General features: G+C 49.9%; 1 pseudogene; it reads left to right on the forward strand.

The window, feature by feature from the left end:
* Window positions 1-12,968, forward strand: part of LOC146199267 (uncharacterized) — a 197,920-nt pseudogene that overhangs the window by 156,011 nt on the left and 28,941 nt on the right.

The raw sequence follows: 12,968 nt of genomic DNA on the forward strand, positions 1-12,968 counted from the left end.
TAAAAGCACATAATCACGAACAAGAGGTTCTTCGAAGAACTCAGGCGGAAGGCAGCCTTCCACACTGATTTCACCCGTGCGGCAGTCTACGGTTGCGCCAGACTTGCGCTAAAATCGATACCAAGAATTGCAGTATGTGTACAGTGAAGCAGCACGACGAATTCCGCTGGAAACAAGGTTCCTCCAAGACTTACCTTGGCGCTACGCACTCCGACAGGGTACAACAAATCGCCACTAACGCTATGGAAGTCAGCATTTCCGTTCCAAGAAAACGTTACTTTGAATCCCAGCAAGTTTTTAAACGGTGAGCTCATAATCGAAATGGTTGCACCCGTGTCCCTTTACGCCATTATGTAAATACCGTCAACTGACAAACGGTTCATAGTTTTTAGCATAGTCACAAAATAAGGTATTTCTGCGAGTAGCGATCGTTCTCCGGTGGCCTCACCTCCATGGGCCACGGCGCCTAGTTTCCCGGAGGTGGCGACTGGGAGCGACGCCGCGGAGACGGTGAATGGCGAGCGCAAACACAGGCTGTGGAGTTAGACTCCGGTCGGAAGCTGGGGAGTTGTTGCGCACGCCACCGGGTTGAAACTGGCCGAGCGGAGGAGGCGGCTAGTACCGATGGGAGTCAATTGGGTGATCACTGTGATCATTGGCCGTGCCTGAGTACGTTGGTCGATCATGCCATGTTGGCGGACGACGGCGGCATTGGCTTGAGATATGGCCCGGGTTGTCGCACCGTTAACAGATGGGAGCAGGGCGGAGAAAGGGTTGATCCTCAAAGTACATGATGTCAGGGTGTCGATAAGAGCCAGGGTCGCGCTGATCTGTAAACCTGGATGGTCGCCTAGGTCTTCGTGTGCGAAGGGCGTTACGCTGATTATGACGCCTTGAAGAAACAGGGCTCGCGAAATGTTGCAGCGAAATGTTGCGGCCATTCGTTGGAAGAGGCAGGGTGTGCTGTATGAACAGAAGGGTACTCAGGCTATGACTGAAAGCGTGTAGGCGGGTTCGCACGGAAAAGATGGGCGGGAGGACACTGGTGAGGTGTGCCGGCCATGAGAATCGAGCCGAAGCAGCCCTTCTCGAATGACTTGTCGGATAGTAGATGTAGGTCCGCCGAGACACGCTCGTCAACACTCTCGACGTTTGTCACATTGGCCAGTCTTCCAAACTTAAGCGTTATTCGACGAGTCTTCAGTGCTTTAAGTGTGCGGAAGAGGCGAAGAACAGCGGAGACAGTCGAGAGATCAACTGTAGTGAATGGAAAGTTATAGACATCGTTTGCAATGCCCTTCAGAAGATGCCCAACTTTGTCCTCATCCGACATGTGGGAGTCTATCGTCTAGCACAACCTGAGGACCTCTTCGGTATAGGTAGTGCAGGTCTCTCCGGGTAGTTGAGAACGATGGGCGATGGCCTGCTCAGACCGTTTCCAGCGCGCTGACGAGTAGCCGAAGCACTGTTTAAGTTCAGTGACAAAGCACTCCCATGTCGTCAGCGTGTCCTCGTGGTTTTCAAACCAAAGAAGGCCGGTGTCGGTAAGGAAACATACGATGTATCGAGCTGACTGGCGACGTCCCAACGGTTTTAACGGCTGACCCCTTGGAAGTGGCGGAGCCAGTCGTCAAAGTCCTCTCCCGTTGCGCCTGCGAAAGAGCGGGGCTTCCGGTACGGTAGATAAAGGGCGGAAGCCGCCTGACTTGAAGTGGTAAGAAGCACAGAGGTAGACTCAGTTGGCGGCGGCATGGTAAAGAACAGTGGCGGAAGTCCAGCGAGGCCGCGGTTACGACGAGGCTCCAGGGGCGCGTCGATGGTGGGGCGATGCTGGAGAATCTAAACCACACTCTTTACAAAAATGTAGCGCTCTTGATGTCACGACGTAAAGCAACTCTATTGCGACAAAACAACAGTTCACCCGAGCCAGACAGCACCTCCGCTACCACGCACTTCTTCGTCCTTCTACACTGTAAGCTCCTCTTCTTCATCCATCTAGTCTGTAACAATATGTACATATAACGTTGCTTGATCAATGGGGGTTGTTTGATAGTGGGATTGTTAAGCTGTTTGATTAGTGAGTAGAAATGTTTGATTAGTGAATTACACCAGCGTGATGTGGACAAATAACCTCGTAAGTGTGGTGAATTTGAACTCGCGCGACGACACGTGGCTACTAGTAGTGCGACAACGTTTTGACATTGTACCAGATGCTTGTTATAGTGTGCGGGCTTCGTTTCAGGATGTGTCTTGTTGCAGTCGTGCTCGACGAACAGGGAGAATTCATTAGAAAGATGTCGAGAAGGCGGAGAATAACGCTCGATATGCGGCAGCTATATAGACGATTTGAGCGAAAGCTGCATGCCGTGGTACGAACGTTAGATACGAACGCTAAGCACCTTAAGGATGCGAAGGAAGCCCAGCTCCAAAGTCAGCAAGCTGCCGACGATCGTAAACGCAGAGCTGAATTTGTATAGGACCACATAGCCAAATATGCTGAGCTGAAACCTCAATGGCGCTTAATAATAGGCTAAGAAGCAGGAGTGATGAAAGTAGCATTAGAGTAGAAAAAAATGAGGCATTGTGTGCGCGCTATCGCTTCTACTCATAAGGCGAAGATTAAGCGTCCTCCTAAATTTTCCATCATTATTGAGCGACAGGCCTACGCATGAAAAACAAAACTTCGATTTGTTCTCCCCCGTATAGCAAGACGCGAAGCTGCGTCAGGCGTCTACGCATACGTTTGTTATGTGCTTTGTCTGGATTGATGGTTGCGTTTATGGTTATCGTGTTTAATATCCAAAATTTAAATGACCCATGGCTGTAATTTGCCTAATTCAATAATTTGAAAGAGCACAGGCAACCACATTGCATCCTCTTCCTGGTTTAACGTCAATGTTCATCTCTACTTTATGAGAATTCTGTAAATAGGCGACGATTAGTTTAGCAGCAGCTGTGAGGTCTTGACTCCTTGGTTTGAAAAATAACTTCCCCACAACTCCACCTTGTTCTTAGGCGCCTGTATATAAAATCAGCGAAAGGAGGCTTCAGTGTTTTCACACTAAAAACTAACCGAGAATGGCTCACTGGCTCAGCATGTTCAACTACTAAGTCTTTAGATTCGTGTTCTATGCCAACCGACACAGGAGGAAATGAAAAGGCTTCAACAGTTTAAGACGAAATGGTCTATTGCCGAAGAGACCTAAACCGTTCAAGAGCCCGACACAACGGTTGCTCTCATAAAGTTCCTCGATTGAGAACCTCAAAGCTTACAAATTGCCATTTTACGTGGAATAAGTTACGTTCTTACTAACGGGATACGTCCAAAGTTACGCTCTTATTTGGTCGACTGATAAATCATACAAAAGTTTGTATTCTGACGAAGTGAAATTTGTTTCTCGACAAATTAAAATCTAGTCCTCGATGTTGAATTTACTCATACAGCTGAAATGTTATTCCTCAGTTGCAGGCTCTTTACTCACTTTTTCACGTGTGATATTGCGCAGCCCATTCGCCGCTCGGTAATTATTACTTTGCGCTGCTTTCTTAATACAAAGGGTACGTGCTAGACTGGAATTGCATGCTTATATACTGCTGCGCTGCGATGACTTTGTTACCATCACTCGATGACGGTTTCTGTGCGAGGCGCTAGGGTTCGACTCAACTAACGAAACTTCTCGAAAAGGTCACTCACAAAGAGTATGGTGGTTGTTGGGCACCTGTGTGTCACAAATTAAACCTCTATTTCATTCAGGGCTCGAGGTTTCTCAATAGCAATAAGCTCCCGCCACTCCGAGTATCGATGTCGGATTCGTGGCGGTTCGCACTGTCGCTCTAGAAGGTTATTTCATTTGAGACCGGTTGGCAGGCATGGTTTGAAACTCGGCTGCAAGCACTCGGCCAACGACGATAATTAATCTCGCGTCATTGCGTCGTGAGAGCGTCGTGCCATTTTATCCGCGTAAATGCCAAAGGCCGAAAGAGCACTGTAATTGAAGTTGCTAAGTTTCCTATGAAGTGCGCCTTTCACTACTGCCATCTCTATTTTTTAAGTTGTTGTTTAACGAGCAGAATACATTAGAGCACCACAGCACTCTAGTCGGCCTTCTATGACGGTCAGACATTACAAGAAATAGTTAGCGAAGAAATCACTCAAGTTTTTCAGAAAGAAATGAACACATACAGACAATACTTTCACGTCATTTCGAAAGAAGTGGCGATTTTTATGTTAAAATAACAACGTGAAGAAATGAAGCAAATATTAGATAAAGTAAACAATTTGCAAGCACAAAACTACCTTCACCTGCCCCTTCCTATCAGCGTTTAGCAATTTTCACAATCTTCGACGCCTACTGACAAGGCGCTGACAAATTTTCTCTTTCAACATTCCTGGTTTTAAGGCTCCCATCGTTTCTCTGATTTTCTGTATTTGCGTAACCTAGTATCGCAGTGTGGTCCAGCTGAGGCTTCCATATTCTTTTGAGTGTTGTTTTGGCATCACTTTCTATGGCAGGGTCGTTAATGAGGTTTTCGTTTGGGGTGGTGACAGTTAAAAGCCAGATTACCGGGGTGCCTCATCTGGCGACACGATTTAGCTGGAAACACAACTGAACATAACTGGCATGGGGTAAGGCCTACATAGGCCAACCTACATAGGCTCTGCATTAATGAGCGTTTAAGACAGCACCGCAATTCCATAAAGCTAGACGACACAGTCAATCTGCCTTAACACTGCCACCGTTGTGAAGACTGCAGCCCCCGTTTTATTGATGTGAAAATCATTAACCGATGAAACATTTGAGCGCAGCTCATCAGCTGTTCCACCTTTTCGATAGACTGAGGCAAAGATTTCGAGAAAGACATGTACGTACAATTTTAGACAACGTTTTATTTTTCACACATATTCCTTCGAGAAACACTCCACTAACAGTTCTTGACTGTCATGAAGGAAGCTTTGTGGTCCCAGAAAAGAAGATAACGATTAAGTTATCGGGAGGTCGCGGAGGCAGCGCGTGGGCCCTTAGGAAGGTTGCGTGGCGAAGAGATAGCAGCGACTGACTGATGCCGCTGACGCCGCTAGCGAGTCAAGTCAACGTGGCTTAGCGCTTCAGCTTGGGATGTACGCACCGTGATCCGCTGATGCCGCGCCGGCGCTTTGACAACCGGAGAACACCGTCACCGCCACGCAGGAAGAGGGAGGGGGGGGGGTATACGCAGCGGCAAACGGTGCCGCAGGAGCTCGCGCAGCAATGGGAGAACAGGTGCGGTCGGCGCCACGGAGGAAAAGGGAGGGGGCGAGGGGAGGTTCACGCAATGACGAACGATCGCGGCATGAGCGTGCACAGCAACCGAAGAACACGAGGGGGGAGGTTACATGCAGCTGACGGTGGCGGCAGGTCCGCAGGAGCACGCGCTGCCCCAGTGGCGAGATGGTTACGAGGCACAACAGCTACGGCGACGCCGACGACGACGAAGACGCGAAATGCAGGAACGGGCGCCAAAGAGCTGCGCTCTAAAACGTTAGCTGGAACGTGAAATCCTCCAAGCTTACAAGATCAAATGCTATGGACTATATACGTCCACAACACATGTGTTAAATTCAAAGCAAAAGAATACCGCTTCATGAACGGAACATTGCTTATAATCTCTTGCACTATCATAGATTTTGTCGTTATTGTATTTTTGGCACTGTGGTTGCTTACGCGCGTGTGAGCATGTTTTTTTTTTGGCAATTTACTAATAAATTTATTTGTGTTTCTAGCTTCGTCCTGTGTACCTCTACTTGTGAACGCGTCTTTGTACTTCTACGCGTGTACTTCTACTTTTGAAAGCGGCACGTCATAGATGAGTACTTCTTTGTCGCACTCAAGAAATCTTGTTTCGAGGCCGATTTCGTATGACGCGTTGTGTCCGTAGGTGCTTTTACTTTTAGCGCACATGCTGATAAGTTTTCTCCGCAAAAAATACCTACCGAAATATTGTGCCTGTCTGCTGTGCTCTTAAAGCCGTATGACGCTTCATAAATGCAGGGTAGAACCATCGGTTACGCCTTGGATTCGAAAGGTCTTTTTCTTCGAGCGCTTTTTTTGGTTGTTTTGGCAGGCACTTTTCAATGATTGCCGTCAATAAGACGTCCAATAGCTGCATTCCTTAAGCCTTGTAACATGAGCGTCAAGACGTTTTCGGGCCTTGTCAGCGGATGACCTTTCAGCGGCCTGTAGCATACAAGAGAACGCGATTATCTTGATTATCTTGGAATGGCCATAGGGGTATCGTAGAATGGCTTGCTTTCATTTAGTCCTGTACTGCCAACCGGTGCACAGACCGCTTTCCGTGATCTAGAGATCCAGAAGACCGTATTCTCGATGCGATTCGCTGCTGATTCGGGAATTCCAATCACTTAGGTTTACGTTACAGAGCCTGTGTGATTGATTTTGTCTCACCCTTCACCTCTTGTTCCTCAGAGAAGCATAAAAGAACATCATCTACGTATCTGAAGCAGGCGGTTATTTCGATGTATTCCAAGATACGGTTTTAGCCTCCCACTCTCTTTTGCGACGTACAGGTCGGACAACGAATACAGGAGTCAGGCATGATAGAAATTTCTTCTCGATCTAGGTAACATTTCTCAATCCAGTGAACGTACAGGGGCACCAGAACGGCCGATATAAGTTCAAGGAAGCCTTAGACACTTGCCCAGCACTAGTTTTGAAATCTCTTGCGGCATTGCTTCTTCTACCACCGTCTGAACACCGGACATCGATATGCGTCAATGTATGTATTTTATGTCTACTAATAAGCACGTACTTTTGGACCCTCCTGTTGAATTGCGGTGATTTGGATCGGGCCGAAAAACTTGGGCGGGTCTTCTGCCTTCAGTTTTTACAGGTGCGCCAGCAGATACCTTGTGACTTGGAGGTTCAAGATTCATTTGGCCTCTGTGATGAGTCGCACAGGACTGTCCCCTTTTTGAGTTTTTACGGTGAAAAAGAAAATCTAAGCGCTAGGATTTCACGCCCCCTCAAACATTCTTCGCGCTTTTCAAGGCGGAGGCTTCCGTAGAGCCTTGCTGCTTTCTGATCGTTTTTCCTCAGTTTCTTGTAGCCAGAATCAGTGTATTCAAAGTGCTTCAGAGTTGATCGTCGTTATCTGAATACCGTCCCGGAAGAAAAATACATAAAATTAAATATGAATTTGACTCTTTTTGCTTCTTATATCGTGCGTATGCAAGAACCCTGTATAGAATAAGGAAGGCAGACACCAGGCCGTCTCTGCAACTGCCTTTAATCCCCGGCTACCCTTGGATATCGATGTGCCAACATGGCGCTCCGTCTTTCTCGCGCGCCCTTCCAGTCCCAAACCTCTTCTACCTCTTCGTTCAGCTCGCAGATTCTTGCCCATTCTTGCAACACCCCGTATGACTTGTATTGCACTATTAACAGAATTTACGCACGGCTTAGCAAAAGCTTTAGATCATTATATCTCAGCAGACGGTTCCTTTTTAGATATCCAGGAAGCGTTAGTTACTGTGCCATATGTTCTACTAATTGAGAAACTAGCCGCTTATAACATTAACCCACAGGTTATTTCTTGGATATGCTCGTATCTTGCGTTTTGTAATCCATTTGGCGTTATTATTGGGTTTAATGAGTGCCGAATGTCACATGTGGGGTATACACAGAAATCGGTGTTAGGTCTGCTATTATTTGTACTGTAGGTCAGTGGCATAAATGGTGCCCAATCACAAATGCGATTATTTGCTTATGATTGCGTGCTGTACAGATAAATGTGGATCGCGAGTGATCTGTATGTTCTCTAACACGCCACACACATAATCAGCGAATTGTGTGTAAAATGGCATATAAGACATAATTTAAATAAAGTGTCTTTGTAACATTTACCAGAAAGAAAAATCTTCCCGTGAGCAGATAAAATAAAAATGGTATAACTTTAAATCAGGCTTCTGAGTATAAATAATTAGGTGTTCACTTTACTTATCAACTAATGTGGCAAAGGCAGATTGAATTCGTTGCATGCAGAGCTGCGAAAGCTTTGAGCCATCTGCATCGAAATACCAGGTCTTTTGCGTGATTTACTAAAGAAATAATGTACAAGACTAATCCTTGAATATGTCTGCAAAATTTGGGACCCTCAAGCGGTGCGAGACAACGACAAATTAGAAAGGGTTCCGAATTTAGCTGCTCGATTTGAGACAGGGATTTACATAACAGATACCTCTGCCGAGACTTTAAAATAGTGCAATGGAGGCACTTTGAAATCTATCGCCGTAAGTTGCAATTCAAAATCTTTTTGTTTTTTTTTTGGGGGGGGGGGGGGATTTATTATTCTTCTGTTGGTTTCGAAAGATGTACTGGTACCTCTATATATCTGTGGCCGCGTAGATCACAGCTTCAAAGTACGGGGGATTGCTTCAAGAACTTATGCATTTTGATTGACTTTTTTTTCCCAAACACAATAGGCGATTGGAACAATTTGCCTTCAAGCACTCCTTGTATTATGTTCAATAATGTTTTTGTTTTTTGTCTGCGTTAATAAATCATTTCAGTTTTGTGACACTGTGAAGTTTAATTTTTGGGTTGGTTGTTATTTGCTTTTTGATGCGAGGTTGACTTGTTTCTGTGGCTGGCATTGCTTATGGTATGTCTTCGTATATATATACATATATATATATATATATTGTTACGGCGCGCGCCGAGGAGCGCTGCGCCAGAAAAAGAAGAGGCGCGACACGAGCGCGAGACGAGCGCGCGGCGCCAGCGCGAGGGTTAGAGAACAGAAGGAGAGCGCCGGGGCAAGTGGTGTTTGCCTGGTGTCCTCCGTTCTTCTGTGTCTATATCTAGGCGGGCACAGCGTCCCACAACATTTTGGTGTCAGAAGTGGGATCATGCCGCTGACCTGCTCACGATGTCAAGTACCCGACGTGCCAGACAACAGGACTCTGCCATCAGGCGATGGCGCCGACGACGCAGCGGCTGGCGCAACTAGACCTAGACGCTCGGAGTGACTCGGTCCTTCGCAGCAGCTGGATGGCGGTATTGAGCGCCTCCTGGATATAGTTTCTCAGCGGATGGACGCATGGGAGGCCCGTCTGACTGCCCAGGCTGTGGAGATGGAAGCTCTCCGGCGCGACTTCCGTCGCCTTGTGTCAGCCGAGCCGAACAAGGTTATGAGTCTTCAGGCGTCACCGCCATCGCTGCCTCCAGCCCTGCCGTCGCTGGGCCTGCTGTCGTAGTCGCCAATAACGTGCTCGGCGCGGGTACATCATTGGACGTAGTGGAATTACCCATGTTTGACGGCACTATCTCGTGGCATGCTTACCGCATCCAACTGGAAGGTATTGCGACGGCGAGAGGCTGGGACGAGCAAATGAAGGCATGGATGCTCGTCTCCAAACTGAGGGGCCGCGCAACTGAGCGACTGCAGAACGTGCCGCCCGACTAGATGGGCTCTTACACTGTCCTGGTGGGCCTCCTGTCCGACCACAACAGTGCTTCAGGTCAACCCCGTGCGCAGTACCACCGCCTGCGAGCCCGCCGTCAAGAGCCCGGGGAGACATACCAGGACCTCGCCGCCATTGAGCGCCTGGTTCTGCAGTCGCTGCCGGGGCACCTCAGAACGTCGTGGCCCTGGTCGGCACCGAGGCGTTTGTCGACGCCATCCGACTCCCTGAGGTGAAGTGCTTGGTCTGTTTTGGGCGTCCTGAGTCCGTCCGCGCCGCCATCGCGCTCGCCATCGAGGCGGAATTGACTTTGTTGGCCACGCGGGGGTCGCCACCGTCTGCCGCGCGCACCATCTCGGTGCAGACTCCTCGATTGGTAGTCCCCACAGTGGCCTCTAACCGACGCGGGCGTAACGACACCCGCACGACCTGCTTCCGCTGCGGCCTGAGGGGGCACTACGCGAGGGACTGTGCTAGCCTTCCGACGTCGGAAAACAATTTGGCGAAACTCAGGGGACACCGTTCCGCCGAATAATGTCCGTCCCCAAACTCCTTCGTTCTGCTTGTCCCCTCCTTTCGTCGGCTTCGATAACACCTGAAGCTCCCTACGTACTCGTCGACGTCGCTCTGCTTGACCGGCACGTACAGGCCTTGGTCGACACCGGAGCGGCTGTCAATATAATGGACAAATCGTGTATTGTTGACGAGCCCCACCAGCTTCTTCCAGCCACCAAAATTCGGCTCTTAGCTTTTAACGGCGCCCCGGTGGAGCAAGTCGGACGTGTCATCGTCAATCTGACAGCGCTCGGAAAGATCCTCTCCACCAAATTTGTTGTAGCAGACAGCCCTATTTGGCCAGTGGTCCTCGGGTGCGGGTGGTGCCAGCAAGCCGGAGTCATCTTTAATTTTACCACAACAGAACCACAGGTGAGCCGAACTCTGTGTGGGCCGGGGTGGCTTAGCCGGATTTCCAGTATCGGTGTCGCCCTGTGGCAGTCCCTGGTGTCAACGACCAAGCGTGCCTCAGAATCTGTGCGTTACCTCGCAACGAAGTGGTCACGTCGAGTCAAGCCGATCGACGTCACTACCGTGACTAGCGTCCGCCGTGATTCTGCCACCGGGTGCGGAAATGTGGGTGTATGCCAAGCTTGACAGTCCGATCACAGCGGACGTGCTTTTCGAGCCCATCCGGTGTTCAGCTCCAGCCCGTGAGATGACCTCACCTCGAAGCCTTCTGCCTGTGCTCAGAGGAGAGGCCCACGCATTTAACATCAGCCGCGCACCTCCCGTGCTGACTCCTGGCACTCAATTGAGTACAGCCTCAGTCCTGAACTCCGGATCACCGGTTGCGTCTCTGCAACCTGAAGCACCGCCTCAGCACCCTCCAGCGCCGGCGGTCCTACGATGGAAAACATTTAACTTTGGCCCCACCCTCACCGATGCGGAGCTTGCCTCTCTCAAGGCTTTGCTGCTCGAACATCGCAGTTGCTTTGCTCTAAGCGCCGGTGAACTCGGGTGCACTTCCTAGGCCCAACACCGGATCAACACCGAAAACCGCGAGCCCATTCATCACCAACCTCGCCGTGTAGCGCCATTCGAACGGAGAGTCATCCAGCAGCACGTATGCGACATGCTTGACTAGGGAATCATTGCCCCATCTTGTAGCCCTTGGTCCTCCCCTGTAGCCCTTGTGCGCAAGAAGGATGGAACACTCCGCTTCTGCGTTGATCATCACTAGTTAAATGCTATTACTCACCTCTATGTGTACCCTCTTCCCCGCCTCGACGATGCACTTGATCACTTGAAGGGAGCCCGTTATTTTTCCGCCCTAGATCTGCTCTCGGGCTACTGGCAGGTGCCTGTTCACCCCGATGATGCGGAAAAGACGGCTTTTCTGACTCCCGACGGCCTTTACCAGTTCAACCGTATGCCCTTCGGTCTCTTGAATGCTCCAGCTACCTTTCAGCGCCTCATGGACCGCGTCTTAGGCAATATGAAGTGGACTATGGCGTTTGTCTACCTGCACGACGTAATTGTCTACGCGGCTACGTTTGAAGAACACCAAACGTGACTCAAACTCATCCTCGAAGCCCTTACCTCTGCTGGGCTTCGCTTAAAACCAAAGAAATGTTTCTTCGGTTTTGCAGAGGCGACGTACTTGGGTCACGTTGTGAGCCGGCATGGCATCCGTCCCGATCCTGAAAAACAAAGCGCTTAGGGCTTACGAAGCTCCCACCACCGCCAAGGGGCTCAAAAGTTTCCTTGGATTTGCTTCGTATTTCTGTCGTTTCATTCGGACTTTGCCAAGCGAAGCGCTCCGTTGACTGCCCTGCTGAAGAAGAATGCAGCGTGAAGTTGGACGCTGGTCCAACAGCTCGCGTTCCTTGACGTCAAACACGCCCTCTCCAAGCCGCCCACATTTGCCCACTACGACGAATCGGCCCCCATCGTCCTCTACACGGATGCCAGCCAATATGGGCTCGGCGCTGTCCTGCAGAAGGACGAGTCTGGTGACCACAAAGTTCTAGCTTATGCTAGCCGCCAGCTTTCCAACGTAGAGCGCCACCGCCACTCTTCGGAACTCGAGTGCCTCGCCGTTGTCTGGGCCGTCGATAAGTTCCGTCCCTACCTGTACTGCCGTCATTTTACCATAGTCACGGACAATATCACTCTCACTTGGCTGCAGTCTGCCAAACACTTAAATGCCAAGATTGCACGCTGGTCACTGCAGCTTCAAGAGTACGATTTCACCATAGTGCATTGGAGCGGTTCTGCCTATCAAGATGCCAATTTCCTTTCTCGCCAAATTTTTCCCCTGACGGCTTTGACGGATTTCAGGACTGTATAAACGCAAGATTCCGACATTGCGGCCATAGTCCAATCCCTTCGTACCGCCGCCGGCGCAGGTCTCCGTACACTGCTCCGGGTCTATCGAACTAAAGATAATCTCTTGTGTCATGTGAGGCGGCTCCGTGTTCGACCACCCGTGTGGTTGCCAGTGGTGCCAGCAACACTGCGGTCGCAAGTCTTGCGCGGCCTACACGACGCTCCCACAGCTGGGCACCTTGGTCGCGGCAAGACCTACGCACGAGTGTCGGAGCGCTTTTGGTGGCCTGATATGTCCAGTGACGTTAAGGAACACGTTGCGTCCTGCCAGACGTGCCAATACCGGAAATCGTCCACACGAATAACCAAGCCACCCCGCAGGCTTTTTCGCCGCCGAGTTCACCTTTCGAACTGGTTGGACTGGACCACTTGGGCTCATTCCCGAATACACCCGCCGGAAACAGGTATATTCTGGTTGCGATCGACTACTTTTCCAAGTGGGTCGAGCACTGCCCGTTCCAGACACCTCTTCCACTCAAGCCGTTTTGTTTGTGGAACAGCATCTCTTTCTTCGGCATGGTGCCCCCCGACGCCTCATTGCGGACCGTGGGAGCTGCTTTATGTCGCATGAATTTGAGCGGGCTCTCCGCTCCTTCGGCATTGCATTTTCCACTACATCCGT

The sequence above is a fragment of the Amblyomma maculatum genome, chromosome 2, assembly GCF_055883805.1.
Source record: "Amblyomma maculatum isolate TAMU_Amacu chromosome 2, ASM5588380v1, whole genome shotgun sequence".
NCBI lineage: Eukaryota > Metazoa > Arthropoda > Arachnida > Ixodida > Ixodidae > Amblyomma > Amblyomma maculatum.